Source organism: Ranitomeya imitator, chromosome 9 (assembly GCF_032444005.1).
Source record: "Ranitomeya imitator isolate aRanImi1 chromosome 9, aRanImi1.pri, whole genome shotgun sequence".
Lineage (NCBI taxonomy): Eukaryota > Metazoa > Chordata > Amphibia > Anura > Dendrobatidae > Ranitomeya > Ranitomeya imitator.
This window is the reverse complement of record NC_091290.1, coordinates 134,831,893-134,854,265: the sequence shown is the minus strand read 5'-3', so window position 1 is coordinate 134,854,265 and position 22,373 is coordinate 134,831,893. Positions and strand designations below refer to the sequence as shown.

General features: G+C 39.4%; 1 long non-coding RNA gene across 1 annotated transcript in view; it reads right to left on the bottom strand.

Moving 5' to 3' along the window:
• The window catches only part of LOC138649028 (uncharacterized), an 868,684-nt gene that overhangs the window by 373,598 nt on the left and 472,713 nt on the right, over positions 1-22,373 (bottom strand). Inside the window, exon 3 of the long non-coding RNA XR_011315225.1 lies at positions 2,758-2,885. This is a non-coding gene — a long non-coding RNA (uncharacterized lncRNA). The remainder of the gene's footprint in view (positions 1-2,757; positions 2,886-22,373) is intronic.

Below are 22,373 nucleotides of genomic sequence, written 5' to 3'. Positions count from 1 at the left end.
CCCGATATTTGTCAGACCTGGTCTGGGCCCCCTTCTCGCCAGGTGCCATGGTCTACCCTTAAGGATACACCAAGGACTGAGATGGATGAACTCAGAAAAGCAGTTCTGGCATTTGAGCAAATGGTCCCAAATCAGGCCTATTTAAAAAAAAAAAAAAGAATATGTTTATAAATGCAAAAATGAAAAAAGGGGCCCCTGTGCAAGGATAACATATGGGCCCTTTGCAGTCCAAGAGCTGCAACGGAGGATGTAGCTCTTGGGCCCCTGTGTGGCTGCACAGGATGCACCAATAATATGTCAGCCCCTAAACAATATAGAATGTAGAATGTGGAGTGAGCAGCTTCAAATCGGACATTTTCCAACCAGCAGTCAGCCGTTGCCCCCATACACATTAAACCATTGGCTGAAGCCACTGATATTGGCGGGTTCAGCTGACTTTAGTCTAATGTGTATTGTGGACTTTCATTTTATACTATTTTACAAATCTGTAAACATGCAAGAAAGAGTAGTCCATCCACCATGGAGTAAATTATCTCAAAATAATTTTATTAAAGTTAAAACAAAAAAAGGCGCTTTACATAGTAATAGCATCAGTACCAAGTGACAGAGTTACAAGCAAGGGAAAACAGGTGCAAAGCCACTAAAACAGCGTTATAGGCAAGAGCACATTATTTCAATCCATATCAAAATAAAGTGACAGTGCAGTAATGGATCCACAGAACCGTAGCAGTAGCCCCCGGAAGAAGCCCATGCGAAACGCGCGTCAGGGCGCCGTGTGCGGCACACTATACAGTGATGGGTAAGAGGAATAATGATATGTGACAGGTTGTGGTCTATCTGGCTAGCTTTGTACATTTATCTCACTTGAGGATACACTATGTCTATGTTGATGTGACTACGCCGGTTCTGTGGATCCATTACTGCACGGTCACTTTACTTTTATATGAATTGGATCCATTACTGCATTGCTGCATTGTCACTTAATTTTGATATGGATTGAAATAATGTGCTCTTGCCTATAACGCTGTTTTACTCTTGTTGCACCTGTTTTCCCTTGCTTGTAACTCTGTCACTTGGTACTGATGCTATTACTATGTAAAGCTCCTTTTTTTGTTTTAACTTTAATAAAATTTTGCGATAATTTACACCATGTTGGATGGATTATGCTTTCATTCTTGCATGTTTACAAATTGGTGGGAGTATATCCACAGCTATTGCGATGAGTGGCTTGGGCAATTAGCCTAGTACCACTGTTTGCACTATGTGGTCTGTGCCTAATTCTATTTTACAAATCTATAGCTTGGAGATGAGTTAATCTTTTTGGAATATTCTTGCACATCACTACAGAATTTTTAGTAAATATTCAACAATAAAATTGATAATAATCTCGCCCTTTACACCCCCCCATCCCAAACTGAGATTAGAGACGAACATATTTACAGCGAGTGGTCATTTCGTATAATTGTGTCGTAATCATTTTGTTCCATTTTCTGTCTTAATTGTCGAAGTTGTGGATCAGAAATATGAATCTAAATTTACTACGTTTTTTGTTCATTTTATCACGAAATTTAGAGGCCGGCAATTAATTTTCTTAAATAAACCATTCTTTCATTTTAAAGCCCTATCTGCTCCTGACCATCTCATTAACTATTAACAGGAAAAACATTAATTTCAAATTGTTTTCCCACTGGGGGGATTGGCCGGCCCGGCACCTTTCCGCACATTGTTGAATTTGCGATTAGTTGAACATCTAATGGGAAGCTAGCAGTGGCCTCACACGCCGGCTAAAATTAACAATAGCCTGTTCTGTCTAATGGAGAGCTTTAAAAACCTAAATTATGTCAGTCTCCGCACAGCACTCTCCTTCTCTATTATCTCCCTCCAGGTCAGCATTCTGCCTAGCCATCTTTGTGTTACATTTCTGAGATTGCATCGTGGGCTCCTACATTTTGCTGTATTGTCAGGGCACAACAGATCTCCCTGGGATCTGGAAGGCCCTAGTGTGCTGTTTTTGAGTCATAGGTAATTAACACAATGAAAGCGTTTGAGGAATTGAAAGAGGCCGGAGAGTGTGTGCCGCCTTGGATGCTGTGAAGTCTTAAGTTCACAGATAAGTCTGTGTGCGTGCAATTTTTAAGAAGTGTCTACGCTAAGGCGGGCGCTCCGGACTTGACCTTGTCTCAAGTCCAGATTTTGCATTCTCTTATTTCTATCTCTTTCAAATCTCCATTCCTTCCTTCCTCGTTCCCCAAAACTAGCTCCTAGTGGATGAATAGGTAGAGGAGCCCCCCTCCCTCTCACGTTGTCTGACCATTTCCCTGAGCCATCTCCTACCGTGTAAGATAATAGGCACAAGTGAGAACAATGAGAGTCGAAGAGATTGAGCACAAAAGAGAAGAGGCCGTTACTGCAATGCCAGTAATTAAAGAGACTGTTTCAAGGTTGCTGGGGTAAAAGCCATATCGTTTTTATATACCCCTGATCATTTAGAAGCTCGGAAATGGGAGACATTTACTTGTATCACCATTGTCTTCAGATGAATTCTCTAGTTGATAACAAGAAAAGCAGAAAAGAGGACAAAAAAAAACCCAACATAACAACAAGGAAACAATGTGTCGTGTTTGATATGTACGCCCATTACTTTTAACAAAATACACAATGCGTCTTGTCATGTTGTGCTTTAATAATAACATAATGGCTAGTAATTAAGGGGATGTGTCATCGTGTGCTGAATACCGTTTTATAATAGCCCCTTACCTTTGTGATACCATAAGGAGCAGTGCACATCATAATACATGGTGGTTAGTATTGGGCTTTGACCTGAAGACTTCTTCATCATCTCCCTACGGACACGCATAGGTTTCCTCTACCTCTTTCTCCAGTCCCTTAAAAAAAAAAAAAAAACATTTTGGAAGGTCAACTGGCTACCCAAGAAAATGTCCCTCGCGTGACTGCGTGATTGACATGGAGAAATTAGATCATAGTGCCGGGGGCAGGATAAGGTTACACATAGAGGACGGGAATATGTTGACACAGCCTGAAATTTTAGATGTATAAATAAATGCAATAAATCGAAATATCCTCAGGTTTGTGTCACCAGTGCGTAGTGTGAACACTATTCCATCCTGGTTGTCCATATTGGTGATTCACTGTTATGTCTGCACAGAGTATTGTGAGGCAGCAAAGTTCTTCCATCTTATCACTATGGTCAGCAGGGTTTGATACAAGTTAGGAGCCCTATATGCACCTATGAATATGTTCCATTCACTATAAAAGGACGTTTCATCACCGGTTCTGTATGAACCAATTGGAATATCTTACCGGTTCCTAATTTACTGCAAAGTGTACTTTTCTTATAGGGTTTTTCCGTCTTCTACTTTTGCTTGACTTCTGTTGATGACTACATGTTATAATAAGCTTATATTAACCTTTTCACCAGCATTGGCTCGAGCCTCTGCATCTTACAAAGAAGCAAAGGCATAGGATAGGAGACAGAAGGTGGAGTTGTACCCAGGTAATAATGCCTAAGTGGGCATAATGGCTGCTCTGCTACTAAAAGGGTTATTCTTATCTTTAGGAGCACACGGCTCCTCTACCTCCTGGCTTCCTACTTGCTGGGGAAAGGTGAGCTCCTGAAGAATGATAGTTTGGTCCATCAGCATAACTGAGATGCTAGCCCGAATTGTATGCTTTCCTATGAAGTTAGCATTGCTCTCCAGTATCATTGGAGCACGAGGGCATTGACTGGATCCAGAAATTGTACAAGCTTCAGAGCCGCGCTTGCAAGCTCTATAGCAAAGAGCGCGACCATTGTCTAAGAAACTGACCACCTCTGATACACTATGGAAGTGGCCAGTAACCTAGGCAATGGGCAAGAATCTATAGATGAACATTCCTTGCATTTCCAGAGGATTTTTTAACAAGAGGTAAATTGGAAACTTGATTTTGTTTTCAATTTTACTCACAAGAAACCCCGTTTTATTACAAGAAGCACACAATTGATGGAGTACCCTATTACACATTGTGCTTTAGGGCTCAGGAGCTATGAGGTACTTTTCTACACAAAAGCTATGGCGCACATACGACAGATGTAGGACAAGCAATCGGAAGACGGAGACTATTCCATTACTAGGCTGTGAGTGTGGGGCTCTCGAGCCTTGTTTTCTATGGATGCCTCTATTGACCAGTACTCACACAAAGTGATTTTATCAGGTAGCCTCAACTCAACTGCAGAGTCATGTATGAAGGTTCCTGAAGTTTTATTGTCAAACTAAACTCTTGTATTATGAAACTGCAGGAGGTAAAAAGACAATTCTGAAGCAGAGATGTAAATAGATGATCCTCAGTCAAATATGGCTGACAAACACTGGACAGGAGGAAGAAGGAAGGGGTCACTGACATCAGAACCAGGCTACAAGGAGAGAGGAAGGACACATTTTTAGAAGGCAAATGGATTCCGTAGCAGTGTAACAACAATATGATTACAAAACAATACTGTATGATTCCCAGGTCGGGGGACATGTAGCTGATGTATGCCCCAAACATGACTAAGTATTGCTAGGATGAAGAATGCAGCACAGGTTTACAAGATTCCTATTGTGGCAGTCACCAAATTAGAAGGGGTCCCCCACTGTTTCGCGGCCCATCCTTCCAATGTTTGCATGTGCCTACAGACACGTCTTGTGCCATACTTCCCCAAAGCCCTGATTTCCAGAGAGTACTATACTTATACATGTCAAGGTGATGGTAACATTTCCTGCCATCGAAAGAATTACCGGCGTCCAAAAAACCTGTGGGACCTAGACGAATGTCTGACGCTAACCCCCCATGCACATAAAAAAACTAATCTAAATACCTCAATAATCTAAACGCCTTTATAGAGCAATTAATAATGAAACATTTTCTCCTAAAACGTATGTGATTTCCGAATTGTTTCCCATTCAGCTAGATGACCCTACGGGACAATATCCTGAATGGTAACCCGCAGTTAATCATTCTTAGTACGTCGATTCATGTTATAGCAACTATGCGCAACAGAAAAAAAAAATCCCCCGCTGCTGAAATTACATTTTTAATTACCAAATCTGTTTTTTTTTCTTCGACAAGAAATTAAAATATTATGAAATTAGAATAATGCACGTGTGTAACTTCTTCTCTGTGGCTCCGTTTTGGCCTATTATTGACTGACGTTCGTATTCATCTTCGTTGGGGGTATCTGAACAATAGTGGCACCTTACGCCGGTCTCCGAAGCACGCGGCAGTCTCAGCGGTGGAAAATGACAATTTTATGAATCCTAATCAATCAAAGGGCTTATTAACTCAATGGGAAACCAGATTAAAATCTTTAATTAGAAATTGGTCCAATAGGAAAAGAAAATCTGCTTATGGGAAAGTGAAAATTCCGGATATTAAGGCACTTGTCATTAGCTCTGTAGATATTGGTCCCCCCCCCTTCCTATTCTTCTTGCTTTCTCACCTCGCTGTTGAGTCTGTAAAGAGCAGCTCTGCATAGCGACAAGCGTTAGCTAGCAGACTTATTAAAGCGGGCCCTTTGGTAAGGTCCAGTGCACGAGGCAAAGCTGTGCTGATTATTAACGGGGCAGTGTCACGCTTCCCTATCTTATTGTTACTTGGTGTTTTTTGGGGTTGTGCCGTAATCAGATGTGATGCATTGTGGCCTAATGAAAGCAGAGTGCCTGACGCTGGAAGTGTGTGTGATTGGCAGCCCTGCAGATTGCAAGCCGCAGGAAGGGGCTTTGCTTTAAGCAATGGTGTGAGAGAAGGCTGTGGGTGATTTTTTTTTTCTTCGTCTTCTGTTGGGTAGACATTTGGGAAATGACCACGGAAAATGTAATCACAGTTGGGGGTGGGGGGATAAGGCAGCCATCAGGGACAACTATTTGCATGTTTTATTTATTTCTTCAATGTCAGGGTCATTTCTATTGTTTGGCCAATCTCTCTTGTCTGCTGGATCAGACCTTGGCCCGGCCACTCATGCCCCCTCTTCTTACATTTACCACTCACTGCCTTTGTTTAGGGGCGACAGCCAAGAAAAATCATAGTGCTAAATAAGAACTCCAGAGCCCACGACGCAGCCTGTCTCCTGCATGTGTCTCCATTTGTAAAATGATAAAAATGATACCGTACACGAACCGCTATTGAAATGAACCCATGCTGCAACTGCAAATGGGATCACATGTACTGGCGGCATACATACATAGAGATATATACACTAAAGATACGTTTACATAAAGTATACAGTAAATATATACAGCATCTATTTACTTATACTTTATACACATGCACTTCCCGGCATAGACATGGGGCCAGAGAATAAGAACTCTGGACATCTGAATTAATAAATGGCGCTGCTGCTCTCCAGTAGCTTCATGCAATGTATATCTGTGTTTTATCATCGTCATCTAGAAGCTCTGAAATGTCATTGGAGATCTCAGCAGCTCTCTGCTTCTTCCAACATTATTCCACACATCTGCAGGGACAAGTGAAGACATTCACATCTATCTAATCTATCTATCTATCTATCTATCTATTATCGATCTATCTACTGTCTATAATATCTATCTATCTATTATCTATAAAATCTATTATCTATTTATCAATCTATTATCTATCTATCATCTATCTATCTATTATATATCAATCATCTATCTATTATCTATCTATCATCTACTATTATCTATCTATTATCTATCTATCTATTATCTATCTATTATCTAGCTTTCTACTGTCTATAATATCTATCTACTGTATCTATTATCTATCATATCTATTATCTATTTATCTATCTATTATCTATCTACTGTCTATCTATAATCAATTATCTATCTATTATATATCTATTATCCATCTAGTATCTATCTATTATATATCATCTATCTATCTATCTATCTATCTATTATCTATCATCTATCTATCTATCTATCTATCTATCTATCTATCTATCTATCTATCTATCTATCTATCTATCTATCTATCTCAGTATTTACCTGATATTTTTTCTACCTATATTAGAAAAATACCATTTTTATTCTTAGTATATACTAAAATAAAACATTAAAAAAACACTAAATTAGCATGTTGCACAAAATAAAACATTAGAACTGCACATATATCTCTCTTAATAAATGAATAAGCACAAATCCAGAAAACAGCAGTGCTGAATAAATGGGTGCAAATCGCCCCCAAGGAAACTGGCAAAGCTTCCTATGAAAGATATAAAAATCTATACTACGTTATTCAGCAACAGCAGCTGTGTTACGTTTCAGCTCTCTCTACGGAGCTTTTCGAAATGTATATGTACATGTGTAGGTATTGTAGGTGTGTAGGTATTTCTCTCCTTTTATTCTAGAAAAATAAATGAATATATGCATATACGGTAAGTACATATATATATATATATACATATATATATATATATATACATACACGCATGTCCATATTTTTCTCTTCTTGCCCTGGAATTTCCAGTCTCCTGGTTATCTTGACTTCTGACACAGCAGAGGCTTATATCCTTTCTAGCTCCTGCCAGTATAGTAAATGTTTGTGCTGCTAGAAAAGAAGTTGGTACTCTGCCATTGAGGCTGAAGTAGTGACTGACTGCATTCTTTTGTTATATAAATACACCAATGCACAGTGCAAAAAAGAAAGTGCATAAGAGGCTAAAGACATGCGGCATTGGTGGTGGGAGGAGGGTCGATTTCCAACCCTGTGCGATTTATATTATTACTATTCAGTATATATATATATATATATATATAATTTTTTTTTCTTTTTTTTTTTTGAATGTCAGTCCATCTGTGCCTGAATAATAAATATTTTTTTTAAATTACGAATAATTTGAAAGTAAAAAAAGTACAATAGTATAAGAAAATGTCAACAATACTATGTTTCTTGCATCATATATTTACCGTATATGGAAACGTATGTTTTAAGAAATTTCTAATAAATTAAAATCAAAAGTCCAGAGAAAATTATCTTAAAGATAGGAAATGAAAATTGTAAGTCTGCTGACTATACATCAGATAAATATGAGTGAAGAGGGATGTAAATATGTGCCGACCGCTCTTAATCTCTGTAGTAGGGCCGCTCGATGATGTTGGCCATGGCGTGAGAAGGTCTGTGGGCATTTGTTGTGTGTAGTTATTGTCCCATTTATCGTTATGTTCTTCGTAGAGGAGGCAAGGAAGGGCCGAGAGGTGACTGCCTCACTTGTTGTCAGAGGGCATTGATCAGCCCTTCTCTATTTTGGATTCGGAGGTGAGGGCATGCCTCCTGGGAACGTTTTTGCAGCTCGGCTGTGTCACCGTCGAGCCGTATTGAGTTGTGATCTGAGCGAGTGCTCATTGAAGAAAACTGTTATTGGCGTCCACATCATCCTCAGACATCGCCGGTAACACTTAAACAAGTTCACTCTGTTAATGTCAAGCCACAGGGGACAGTTTGTGCCTCCTCTGCTGACCATTAGACTCTTTGATAGAGTGGACGATAAACTAGAGTCTACAGGCCGGGCTTTGGCCTTAGACCTGTCATGTGGACGCTGACAGCCATGCCCGACAAAGACAGGGTGCGCTCGTGACCTCTGCAGCATAGCCTAATTCAATCTTGCACCAATCTGCATGAAAGGAAGAGAAAAAAAAAATACAACCAGACGAGGTGCTTCGTTCTTGATGAATTGAGGCAGGCTGTTCGATGAAACGGATCGGAGGGACTTATTCTGTTTACCAACGCATGTTGGTATTAGCAGCATTGATCTATTGATCGTAAGGATATTTCTAACTGGAGAATAATAAGGTTTGTTTAGAGAGAAAACTGGAGTTTCCATTGTTTGGTCAAAGTGTTTTGAACAACAAAAGGTTGCGGCTAGTTAAGACCGGCAATGTGACGATGCACCATGCGAGGAGAAGCTATTCACTGTGCAAGCCTGTTTATTTCTCTCGTTTTCTCTTCTTTTTTTTTTTTCTCCCTCTCTCTCTGCTTTAAGACATCAGTCTGTAAGAACTCCTCTGCCCTGTGTTTCCGTAGGGGAGATCAAACAGGATTTCTAAGAGCCTGCAGAACTGGAGAATAGATTCAGCACAGTGTCTAATATATATTTTAATGGCAGTTTTCTGAGAGGCGTTTCATTTGTGTCATTTCTCCTCTAAGAACTGAAAAGCTAAAAAAGGTGGGAGGAAGGGTACGAGAGAGACACGTGGGCTCCACTGCTGAGCAGGATCCTCAAAAAAAAAAAAAGACAAATATACAGGCAGTAGAAAATGAATGAAGGGGCTTTGTTCCGACTGATTGAGGTTTCGCAATATACGATGTTACTCATCGTTATATCTTCGATTTAAGCAAATTTCGACGTGTATTCGCTGGTAGACGAGCGGCATCTGTGTTTTTCGCATTTTATCGCAGCCTGATGGAGCACATATTCCCAAGTAAGGTCGGGCGTGTGTTGCATTTATTACAAAATAGTGGACTTCCTCTTGAGGATCAATAAATCCCACATAATAAACATATATATAAATATATAAAAAAGCATATTCAAGAGTCAAAAATCTTAATGTGCAAAATGCTGGAGCCCCAGTGAAGGGGAAAGAATGGACCAAATTAATTCCAGGCCATCTGTAAGTCATAAGAAATTGTAATGAGAAAAATGTCAACATATAGAAGCCCAAATACACTTCTGTGCAGAGGTACAAAGATCACTATTAAATGTATTAAGAAGGGGGCACAGATGTTAAAAACAGCTGTGAAACCTTTTGATCAGTCGATGCAAGGAGTAACCCTTCTTATTCCCGTATAGAGCAGAACCTTCTTAATACCTATACACGTTACGTTTGATCCGATCATTTTGCAGTTGCCCTCTTGCCTCCCCAAAATAAAGAAAAAACATTCCTTGGGAGAACATAAGGCCAATAAAGAGCATGCCCCCCTCCCACCTGACTAAAACGGTTAAGATCTGGAAAGCGCTTTTCTTTTTTCTTTTTTTTTCTCTTAGTATTAAGCACATTGGGAATAAACACAACTTCCTGCAGGAACGCAGTTAATGTGAAGAATATTAAAAAAAAAATCAGGTCCGGGTGTTTCCTAATAAAGCATGGGCTCTGATGATGTCAGTTTTTAGAGTCGGTTTACGAGAATCTATATAGGGTATTTGCGATAATGAGATATAATCGACACGCCTGAAATGGCCAGTTAGTGGTATTATTACTGATTTCTACCAGAAGTACACATTGTTATACTTGCTGTACTGCAGAGTAAAACCTTCCGTTTACTAAGTAATGATTATATGAAATTAACAGCCCAAAACCAATGGAAATAAATCTGTGGCTTCTATAAATTTGACATGACTGGTTGATGTTAAAGGCATCAAGTGGAGGGGAGAAGGGCTGAAGTGAGCTAAAAATGTGAGGTGAGGAGAGTCAGGTTGAGTCAAGGATATGACAAGGTGGACCAACATAAAGATGAGAGATTTTGTGAGCAGGACCCAAAAATAAAACTAAACTAGTTAAAATAAAACACAATAGTTGAAAATGAACTTGAATTAGCAATTGTAAGCGTCAATAAAACGGTCCATGTAAAGGGACCTTAATGGGGTCCAGCACTACTCTAAAACATATTCTAGGGTGGTAGGAAAATACACAGATGATACAACATTGATAACAACAAGTGTAAATGGAATAAAAGACTTATTACGAAGTGTCAAGATGGAAAGATCCAACATGGGGCTGCTACTCAACACAAAAAAATCCAAAAATATTGACTACTGCAGGGACGATGTGGACACATTCCAAATTGACGGCAACAAACTGGAAGTTGTAAAGGACTTCAGCCTTCTAGGATCAATGATCATTCAAGATGCAGCAATGACACCGGAAGTCAATAGGAGAATAGCTATGGGCAAATCAACAATAAAGTCACTGGACAAGGTTTTCAATTTGAGAAACATTTCACTGGTGACAAAGACACGACTTATACATAGTCTGGTCTTTTCTGTGGTAACATAGAGATGTGAATCCTGGACGATAAAGAATCAAGACAGAAGAGGAATCAACACCTTCGAAATGTGGTGCTGGAGAAGGATCTTATCAATACCATGGATGGCAAGAAGAACAAACAAATCAATTTTAAAACAAATCAAGCCAGACATTTCACTCGAATTAAAAATCCCCAAGCTACGATTTGCCTACTTTGAACACATCATACGAAGAGAGCAATCACTGGAGAAGGACATCATGGTAAGAAGAATAGAAGAAACAAGGCAAAGTGGAAGACCAAGAGCCCAATGCCTTTATACTGTCAAGACAATGGCAGAGAAGGCCCTGGTGGACCTATCTAGACTTGATCGATCTTCCTACAGAGTGTTCATCCATCAAGTCGCCATGGATCGTGATTAAGCCAAAGGCCGTTAAATAAAATAATAAGCAAAGAATATACAAAAAAATCAATATCCATCTCCTGAAGTAGTACTGTTCATTTATACTCCATGCTGTGTGCAACACTGGTTTTCTTGATCTTCGGGCACGGAGGTATTATGACCACTGCAGCCAAACAGTAGCTGCTGAGTGGCTGCCTTTACATTCCATCTGAGCCAGATCAAAGAGTATTGTTTTTCCTGGCTCAGATGTAATGTAAAGCTGATTGGTTGCAGCTGTCATGTGATGATCCCATCCAGAAAACGTCAAGGGACCGGTGGGGTCCACAGTGCAAAGTACAGAAGTACAGAATAGCAGTGCAGGTCCATGGGTTTTGATTTGTTTTATATTATTTTCCCACCATCACATATTTATTTACAATATGATTTAAAGTAGTTAACAGCCCCTTTAACTAGAAGAAAAGGTGCGGGGTCTGGAAGAAAGAATAGCAACTTTGAAACTCATCAAAGAGAATGAAGACTTTCTAGACAGAACAGAAGCATCTCTACTGGTCACAGAAGGTGAAAAAAGTGTCAGAGAACCTCCAAAAGCAGATGAGTGGAAGCATGTGACCAAAAGAAGCAAGAAGACCATGGAGAAATCACCAACCACACAACTGAAGAACCGATATCAAATCTTTGTAGAGGATGAAGATGGCACACCTAAGAATGAAGCAATACCAGCAAGCAAAAAAGAAAAGGGCACACAGCAACAAGTGACAGCAAAAAGTACAGCCAAGAAGCAACGAAGAGTGGTGGTGGTGGGAGACTCACTACTGAGAGGCACAGAAGCAGCCATCTGCAGACCGGACATAACTGCAAGAGAAGTATGCTGCCTTCCAGGTGCGATGATCAAGGATGTGACCGATAGGATACCAAAGCTCTTCAGCTCCAAGGACGTCCACCCATTTCTTCTGATACATGTTGGCACCAATGACACGGCAAGGAAGGACCTACCGACAATCTGCAAGGACTTTGAAGAGTTGGGGAAGAAAGTAAAGGAACTGGATGCACAGGTAGTTTTTTCTTCTATCCTTCCAGTAGACGGGCATGGCACCAGGAGATGGAACAGGATCCTTGATGCAAACAACTGGCTAAGACGATGGTGCAGACAACAAGGATTCGGATTCCTGGACCACGGTGTGAATTACTGGTATGATGGACTCCTCGCCAGAGACGGACTACACCTCAACAAACCTGGGAAACACACATTCGCCAGAAGACTCGCTACACTCATCAGGAGGGCGTTAAACTAGAAGAAGAGGGGACGGGAAGAAAAACATTAGACTCGAACAAAGACGACCCAGGAAAACATACTCTGAAGGGAGGTAAGAACATTTCTAAAACAATCCACAGTGAGGAGATTGGAACAAAACAAAATCCTCGAAACTGCATGCTCGCAAACGCCAGAAGCCTGACAAACAAGATGGAAGAACTAGAAGCAGAAATATCTACAGGTAACTTTGACATAGTGGGAATAACCGAGACATGGTTAGATGAAAGCTATGACTGGGCAGTCAACTTACAGGGTTACAGTCTGTTTAGAAAGGATCGTAAAAATCGGAGAGGAGGAGGGGTTTGTCTCTATGTAAAGTCTTGTCTAAAGTCCACTTTAAGGGAGGATATTAGCGAAGGGAATGAGGATGTCGAGTCCATATGGGTTGAAATTCATGGAAGGAAAAATGGTAACAAAATTCTCATTGGGGTCTGTTACAAACCCCCAAATATAACAGAAAGCATGGAAAGTCTACTTCTAAAGCAGATAGATGAAGCTGCAACCCATAATGAGGTCCTGGTTATGGGGGACTTTAACTACCCGGATATTAACTGGGAAACAGAAACCTGTGAAACCCATAAAGGCAACAGGTTTCTGCTAATAACCAAGAAAAATTATCTTTCACAATTGGTGCAGAATCCAACCAGAGGAGCAGCACTTTTAGACCTAATACTATCTAATAGACCTGACAGAATAACAAATCTGCAGGTGGTCGGGCATTTAGGAAATAGCGACCACAATATTGTGCAGTTTCACCTGTCTTTCACTAGGGGGACTTGTCAGGGAGTCACAAAAACATTGAACTTTAGGAAGGCAAAGTTTGAACAGCTTAGAGATGCCCTTAATCTGGTAGACTGGGACAATATCCTCAGAAATAAGAATACAGATAATAAATGGGAAATGTTTAAGAACATCCTAAATAGGCAGTGTAAGCGGTTTATACCTTGTGGGAATAAAAGGACTAGAAATAGGAAAAACCCAATGTGGCTAAACAAAGAAGTAAGACAGGCAATTAACAGTAAAAAGAAAGCATTTGCACTACTAAAGCAGGATGGCACCATTGAAGCTCTAAAAAACTATAGGGAGAAAAATACTTTATCTAAAAAACTAATTAAAGCTGCCAAAAAGGAAACAGAGAAGCACATTGCTAAGGAGAGTAAAACTAATCCCAAACTGTTCTTCAACTATATCAATAGTAAAAGAATAAAAACTGAAAATGTAGGCCCCTTAAAAAATAGTGAGGAAAGAATGGTTGTAGATGACGAGGAAAAAGCTAACATATTAAACACCTTCTTCTCCACGGTATTCACGGTGGAAAATGAAATGCTAGGTGAAATCCCAAGAAACAATGAAAACCCTATATTAAGGGTCACCAATCTAACCCAAGAAGAGGTGCGAAACCGGCTAAATAAGATTAAAATAAATAAATCTCCGGGTCCGGATGGCATACACCCACGAGTACTAAGAGAACTAAGTAATGTAATAGATAAACCATTATTTCTTATTTTTAGTGACTCTATAGCGACAGGGTCTGTTCCGCAGGACTGGCGCATAGCAAATGTGGTGCCAATATTCAAAAAGGGCTCTAAAAGTGAACCTGGAAATTATAGGCCAGTAAGTCTAACCTCTATTGTTGGTAAAATATTTGAAGGGTTTCTGAGGGATGTTATTCTGGATTATCTCAATGAGAATAACTGTTTAACTCCATATCAGCATGGGTTTATGAGAAATCGCTCCTGTCAAACCAATCTAATCAGTTTTTATGAAGAGGTAAGCTATAGGCTGGACAACGGTGAGTCATTGGACGTGGTATATCTCGATTTTTCCAAAGCGTTTGATACCGTGCCGCACAAGAGGTTGGTACACAAAATGAGAATGCTTGGTCTGGGGGAACATGTGTGTAAATGGGTTAGTAACTGGCTTAGTGATAGAAAGCAGAGGGTGGTTATAAATGGTATTGTCTCTAACTGGGTCGCTGTGACCAGTGGGGTACCGCAGGGGTCAGTATTGGGACCTGTTCTCTTCAACATATTCATTAATGATCTGGTAAAAGGTTTACACAGTAAAATATCGCTATTTGCAGATGATACAAAACTATGTAAAGCAGTTAATACAAGAGAAGATAGTATTCTGCTACAGATGGATCTGGATAAGTTGGAAACTTGGGCTGAAAGGTGGCAGATGAGGTTTAACAATGATAAATGTAAGGTTATACACATGGGAAGAGGGAATCAATATCACCATTACACACTGAACGGGAAACCACTGGGTAAATCTGACAGGGAGAAGGACTTGGGGATCCTAGTTAATGATAAACTTACCTGGAGCAGCCAGTGCCAGGCAGCAGCTGCCAAGGCAAACAGGATCATGGGGTGCATTAAAAGAGGTCTGGATACACATGATGAGAGCATTATACTGCCTCTGTACAAATCCCTAGTTAGACCGCACATGGAGTACTGTGTCCAGTTTTGGGCACCGGTGCTCAGGAAGGATATAATGGAACTAGAGAGAGTACAAAGGAGGGCAACAAAATTAATAAAGGGGATGGGAGAACTACAATACCCAGATAGATTAGCGAAATTAGGATTATTTAGTCTAGAAAAAAGACGACTGAGGGGCGATCTAATAAACATGTATAAGTATATAAGGGGACAATACAAATATCTCGCTGAGGATCTGTTTATACCAAGGAAGGTGACGGGCACAAGGGGGCATTCTTTGCGTCTGGAGGAGAGAAGGTTTTTCCACCAACATAGAAGAGGATTCTTTACTGTTAGGGCAGTGAGAATCTGGAATTGCTTGCCTGAGGAGGTGGTGATGGCGAACTCAGTCGAGGGGTTCAAGAGAGGCCTGGATGTCTTCCTGGAGCAGAACAATATTGTATCATACAATTATTAGGTTCTGTAGAAGGACGTAGATCTGGGTATTTATTATGATGGAATATAGGCTGAACTGGATGGACAAATGTCTTTTTTCGGCCTTACTAACTATGTTACTATGTTACTATGTTTAACTAATACCTGGGGCCCTAAACTGGACACTAGGTCCTTAGCCTCAAAAAACTTTCTGCTACACAAGAAGATACACGGCAAGCTGGGAGTGCACTTAATGAGATTGTTGATGAAATATTACCTCCTACTGAAAATTTTTCATTATATCTTATACAGTTGTGCTCAAAAGTTTACATACCTCAGCAGAATTTTTGCTTTCTTGGCCTTTTTTTCAGAGAATATGAATGATAACACCAAAACCTTTTCTCCATTCATGGTTAGTGGTTGAGTGATAAAAAGTTCACATACCCCATTTCTTAACACCATGTATTTCCCCCTCTAACATCAATGACAGCTTGAATTATTTTGTGGTAGTTGTGGATGAGGTTCTTTATTTTCTCAGATGGTAAAGCTGCCCACTCTTCTTGGCAAAAAGCCTCTAGTTCCTATAAATTCCTGGGCTGTCTAGCATGAACTGCACACTTGAGATCTCCCCAGAGTGGCTCAATGATATTGAGGTCAGGAGACTGAAATGGCCATTCCAGAACCTTCACTTTGTGCTGCTGTAGCCAGTGACAGGTCGGCTTTGTGTTTTGGATCGTAGTCATGTTGAAACGTCCAAGTACATCCCATGCTCAGCTTTCAGATTGATGAGTGCAAATTTGCCTCCAGTATTTGCTGATAAGGTGCTGCATTCATCTTTCCTTCAAGTTTCCTGTGCCTTTGCAGTTCACACATCCTCAAAACATCAGTGATCCACCTCTGTGCTTTACAGTAGGAATGGTGTTCCTTTCATTATAGATCTGGTTGACCTCTCTCCAAATGTAACATTTATGGTTGTGGCCAAAAAGTTCAATTTTGGTCTCATCACTCCAAATTACCTTGTTCCTGGAGTTTTGAGCCTTGTCTCTGTGCTGTTTTGAGTATTGTAGGTAAGATACTTTGTGGCATTTGCACAGTAATGGCTTCCTTCTGGTGACTCGACCATACAGCCCATTTTTCTTCAAGTGACTCCTTATTGTGCATATTGAAACAGCCACACCAATAGTTTTCAGAGAGTCCTATATTTTATCTGATCACATTTGTGGGTTTTTCTTTGCATCCCAAACAATTTTCCTGGCAGTTGTAGATGACATTTTTGTGGGTGTACCTGACCGTGTTTTTTTTTACAGAGCCCCTGATTTGTTAATCACAGTTTGAACACTGCTGACTGGCATTATCAATTCCTTGGATATATTTTTGTATCCCTTTCCTGTTTTATACAGTTCAGCTACCCTTTCCCGTAGATCCATTGACAATTCTTTTGCTTTCCCCATGACTCACAATCCATAAACATCAGTGGCTGAATGAAAGATGCAAGAGTCTGTCTAGATCCCAGAAACTCACTCAGCTTTTATGCACACACACTGATTACAAGCAAACAGGTCACAGGTGAGGATGCTACCTTTAGTAGGCATTCAAACCCATTTGTGTCAACTCCTGTGCATGTCATCAGGCCAAAATTACCGGGGTATGTGAACTTTTGATTGGGGTCATTATGATTTAAAAAGAGAAAACACAGTCATTTGACAATAAATGGATTCACCCAACCGCTAACCATGAATGGGAAAAAAATTTTGTGTTATCATTCATATTCTGTGAAAAAAGGCCAAGAAAGCAAAAATTCTGCCGGTGTATGTAAACTTTTGAGCACATCTGTACTTAGGTTTAAACAACAATAATTAGAGGAGTACCAAAACAGTGAAAATGTTAAAAAAGGCATTAAAATGTTTTAGATTTTCTCAAGAAAAAATATTTAACATCCTATGTCAGTGATCTCTGTTCTTACTGTAAAGATGACATTTGCTCTTGTTGCTCTCCTCTATGGAACTCCTAACAAGTTTTTAAGGAGTCCTGGTTAAGAAACATGTTCCGATGCACTGAATAGGTAGAAACTCTCTACCTTACTGGATATTTAACTTATATTTTTTGGTCTTTTAAAAAAGTTGAAAATGTTTTTAAAAATTATGATTTTTCAACATTGGGCTGCATTGATGTTATTGTCCTATAATAATAATAATAATTTTATTTCTATAGCGTCAACATATTCTGCAGCGCTTTACATTTTGAGTCCTGATCACACTGAGGTTCAGACGTCTTGTTTCTTCTTCCACTAGAGTTTTAGGAACAATTATTTTATATTACCATACGTCATATTGATTATCAGACAGGTTACACTAATAAGATACAACTTTTCATACCTCATCGCAATAAGTGAGTGAAGGCAAGCCAGCATCCTTTCCATCTTAACAGGTGGAGAACAGATGCTCTAAGCCTTGTTCATCTGATGCACTTCACATGACTGGCCAGATGGGTCAATGATTAACATGACTATGGGAAGTGAGCATGTTGCATGTTTTCGTCTTGGCCATGGAATATTAATAGTAATAGCATACCCCTCAGCTATCCCATCTTTAGATGGGGGTCCTGATTTTTCATGACAAGCCATATTAGTCTTTGGTTTGTTTGACAGATTACGGGTAAGTTTCATTGCTGACTTTAATCTAACAAACAATACTGAAAAAAGCATAATATAAATCTAACAGTTAAAATATTAATAAATATTTTGCAACAAATCTCATGAAGTCAAATTGCAAACATATCCTATGCAACTTACATTCAGGAGTACAGGGCTAAGTTGATTGAATTTTTTTTTTTCGTGAAGGTCACGTCATTGTGTCAATCATTAGGCTGGGGATACACGGAACCAAATGTTGCGCGCCATGAAGGTTGCGACATCGCATTGTTGCAGCACATTGAATGATTGTTGATGGGGATCATGTTGCAATCCATAACCTTCCTTATTTTGGGACTTTTCGATTTTTGGTCTCTGGTGGCAAGTTGCATGCAACTTTTGTTCCGATAGGCTTCAATGGAAATTGTGTGCAATTTGCATCAAGTCAGGTGAACCTCGCAGTTCTGTGTTAGCAGTGATGTGCTCAAGAAAGGGACTGTAGTCCAATCACATTATCAACAAAAAAAAAACACATTACGAAAATAGACAGAAATATTGGTTAATGTTCAAGTATTTAGTTTTTTTTGTAAGATCTGGCTTTCGTAGGCTATGTTCCCATGCCGCCTTTTTGCTGCATTTTTTTCTGTAGAAAAGAAGTTGCTTTTTACAGTGGAAACCTATACGATTTCAGAAATCTCATGCACACGCATCTTTTTTTTTTTTCCGGACTTAATTTGAGCATTGCAGCGTTTTTCAAAATTTGCAGCATGTCCATGCTTTTGCATCGTTTTTTTTTTCACCCATAGAAAGCAATGAGAAAGTGCAAAAACGCTACAAAAATAGACAGCGTAACGTTTGTGCTGTATTTCTGCAGTGCTTTGGTGAATAAAACTAACTCTATAATCATGTAAAGTAGACGAAACATTCATGCAATCAGTCTGAAAAATGCTGAAAAAAAATACACGGCAACACAAAAAAAAAAAAATCACACTTGCACTCTGCCTGGAAAATGCAGTAAAAATACACAGCAAAAAAAGAAAAATCACACATGTAATGCGCCTGGAAAATGAGGCAAAAATACACAGCAAAAAAATGAAAAATCACACATGCAATCCACCTGCAAAATTCAGCAAAAAAAACACAGCAAAAACAAAAAGTCACATATGTAATCCGCTTGAAAATGCAGCAAAAATACACAGCAAAAACAAAAAGTCACATATGTAATCCGCCTGAAAATGCAGCAAAAATACACGGCAAAACAAAAAGTCACATATGCAATCTGCCTAAAAAAACGCCACAAAAGTACACAGCAAAAACAAAAAATCACATATGTAGTCCACCTAAAAAACTCAGCAAAAATGCAGCTATTTGCCTATTATACATAGCATTTTTACACTTTTGGATGCAGAAAAAAGTAGCCTTTGTCTAAAAAAAACAAGCTATAGATGAGTCAGACAAATGGTTTTTGGTCACACGACTTCTCTGAGATCTGCAGTTGTACAACCACAGTCACCACAACCCTAGTTTTGGCAGTGATGTGGCAATGTGACACTACGCTGTGTAAGCCGTACAGCCCATATACCCCCAGATTTTTCATACCAGCATTTTACTGTAAGTTTCTATATACATAGCATCTATAAAATAAATTATCGCCGTGTTACGGTTGAATCCCGGTAGCAATGCGCGGTAATATTTAGTGAGCGGTGGCATATACGGGGAACCCTCTTTCACATAAGAGGATAATGGGAAAATATACATAGATTTCCCTCCTCTTTGCTATACTCGCATATATAATTTGGGCACCCTCCTTACGCCTTAAAACACAAAAACATAATAAAAGGCGATGCTGAAAATATGGTTTCAAGTAATTCAGTAGTACAGTCATTTAAAAATCACAAGTTAAACTCCCCGCTGTGTTTCAAAGAAGTTTCAAAACCCAGTAGGAGTGTATTAAACAGTGAACGGGGAGAAAAAAAATCATTGGTAGTCACTATTTGATGTGGAAATGTACAAGAGAAGACGGCGGGCGGAAATAATTGAAAGTGGCTGATTTGATATTAATACTTCTAAACTTTCTGACCCTCCATGCTGCATCACAGCCCGCACTTTATTAACTCTATAAATAGTTGTTTTATTATTATTACTATTATTTTAATTTATTAAAATGCGGAAAGAAAGTGAGATCTTCTGTGAGACATGAAGCCAGTGTGAGAAGAGGAAGGTTAAATAAGCTAATATTGAACTTGTAAACCGCTATTATCATCTGTTGTTTCTTTTTGTGAGTCATAATAAAACACTTCAACTTTTACCGGAGTGTTTGACTTTACGCTTATTGTACTCTCTTGGGCTGCTGTACTCTGGGTTATTTATTGTATGCTTTGAATGGTAAAAAAAAAAAAGGAAAAAAATACAGATATTTCCAAGCGTTCTTTTCATCTGAGACTAAAGGTAATATGAGAAAATGTAAAGGTAATATGAGAAAATTATGGGCACACTGGTACGAAGCGGGAGCGAGTCGCACGAGGTAAGGTCACCATAAACACCGTAGACGCCATTACTGCCATAATTAGTGTAAGTCCAATAACAACTATAATGATTACATGTTACCGAAACAACTTGCTGGTGTTCAGTCCACAGTGGTGTCACCAAAAAGATTGACATGTCCATCATTTTTGATGACATATTATATTCTCTTCCAAACAAGGGGCATCAGGAAATGTAGGGAACTAGTAAGGTTAATGGCTCATACACACTACCGTATCACAGCTCCTAATAAGACTGATTTTTGTTTACACTTGGCCTAAAAACTATCAGGCTGCTAGTTGCTAACTACCTGCTTGTTCTACCCGGTGCTGACCCAGCGTTGTCACCAGCCACTGTTCCAGAGATTCAGCTACTTAACGTCAACACAGCAGCTCTTCCTCTTCCGCTCTGTTGATGGGGAGGTGCCTGCCGGCTTCATAATGTTTGACAGCCGGCTTCCCGCAGTTAGGCAGCAGGGAGCCAACTTTCAATCAGCATGATGTTGGCGGTAACGCCCCATCAACAGAGCAGAGCGAAAGAGAAGCCGTTGCTCTGTCATTATGACGTTAGCAGGAGCCACAGAATCGCCAGCTTGGGCGGTCTCTTACCACTCTGTGCTGGCAGAGATCAGCATTGGGCACAAAAGAAAAGTAATTGGTAACTACCTGCCTGAAGTTCTCTTTCCGAAAGAAAAAAAAATAGTCCTGGATAAACCTTTTAATGCAACACCTATAGTCGTCTAAGAGGACCAATTATACATCTTTAAGATCCAATCCCATATGGAAATATGCAGAGCATTATACACTTATGATACTTAAGGCAGCACCATAGTACAGAGCTCGTTTTCATCTTGGCAATGGCTTATTATTAATACTTATCATCTTGAAATGTGCCCTCTTTTAACATTCCTGATCCTCACAAGGAGCTACTGGGCAGCTCTACAATGTATGATCTAGCACTAGGGAGTAGAATTAATAAAACTGATATTATATTAACTTTTCAAGTCTTTTGATATCTTATTTTGGGATCCTTAATTTAAAAATTGAAAAATAAAAACATGGCCGCCATTTGGAGCTTCAACAATAACTATTAATCAAGTTTTAGACTTCGAAAAGACGTAACCCTTAAATGGGTTGCCCAATCTGGATCACTCCATAATTAAGTGAAGCCAATCTGAGGCCCACCTTCTGCAAGCTGTTATTGGTTGAGTACAACACTCCCCGCAGAGCCTTTACTTACATGTCGCCCCTTTAAAGTAATGGATGACCATGTGATAAATGATCATTGACAGTCCTCCATAGTGGGAGTCTGGGAGAGCTAGTTGCTGGTTGTTCTGACATATATGATGTAAGAGGACTATCCCAGGACATGGATAATTTCTTTCAGATGGAGAGGCTCTTCTGCTACAGGTAATGACCATTTTCATTACTAGTACTTATCCCTGACATATCCCCCTTGAAGTCTGTCTCTTATCTCATCCAACAATCTTTAAAAACAATATTTATTGCATGATGTGTTACCTATTTTTATAGAATAGAATAATAATTTACTTGAAAAAATTTTTTTTTAAGGTTTTCTGGGCAAGCTATTGCAAGCAATAGTAAGATTTTCCTCGCTATTACTATATACATCCAGACATTAAAACCTTCATACATAATAACATGCAAATCA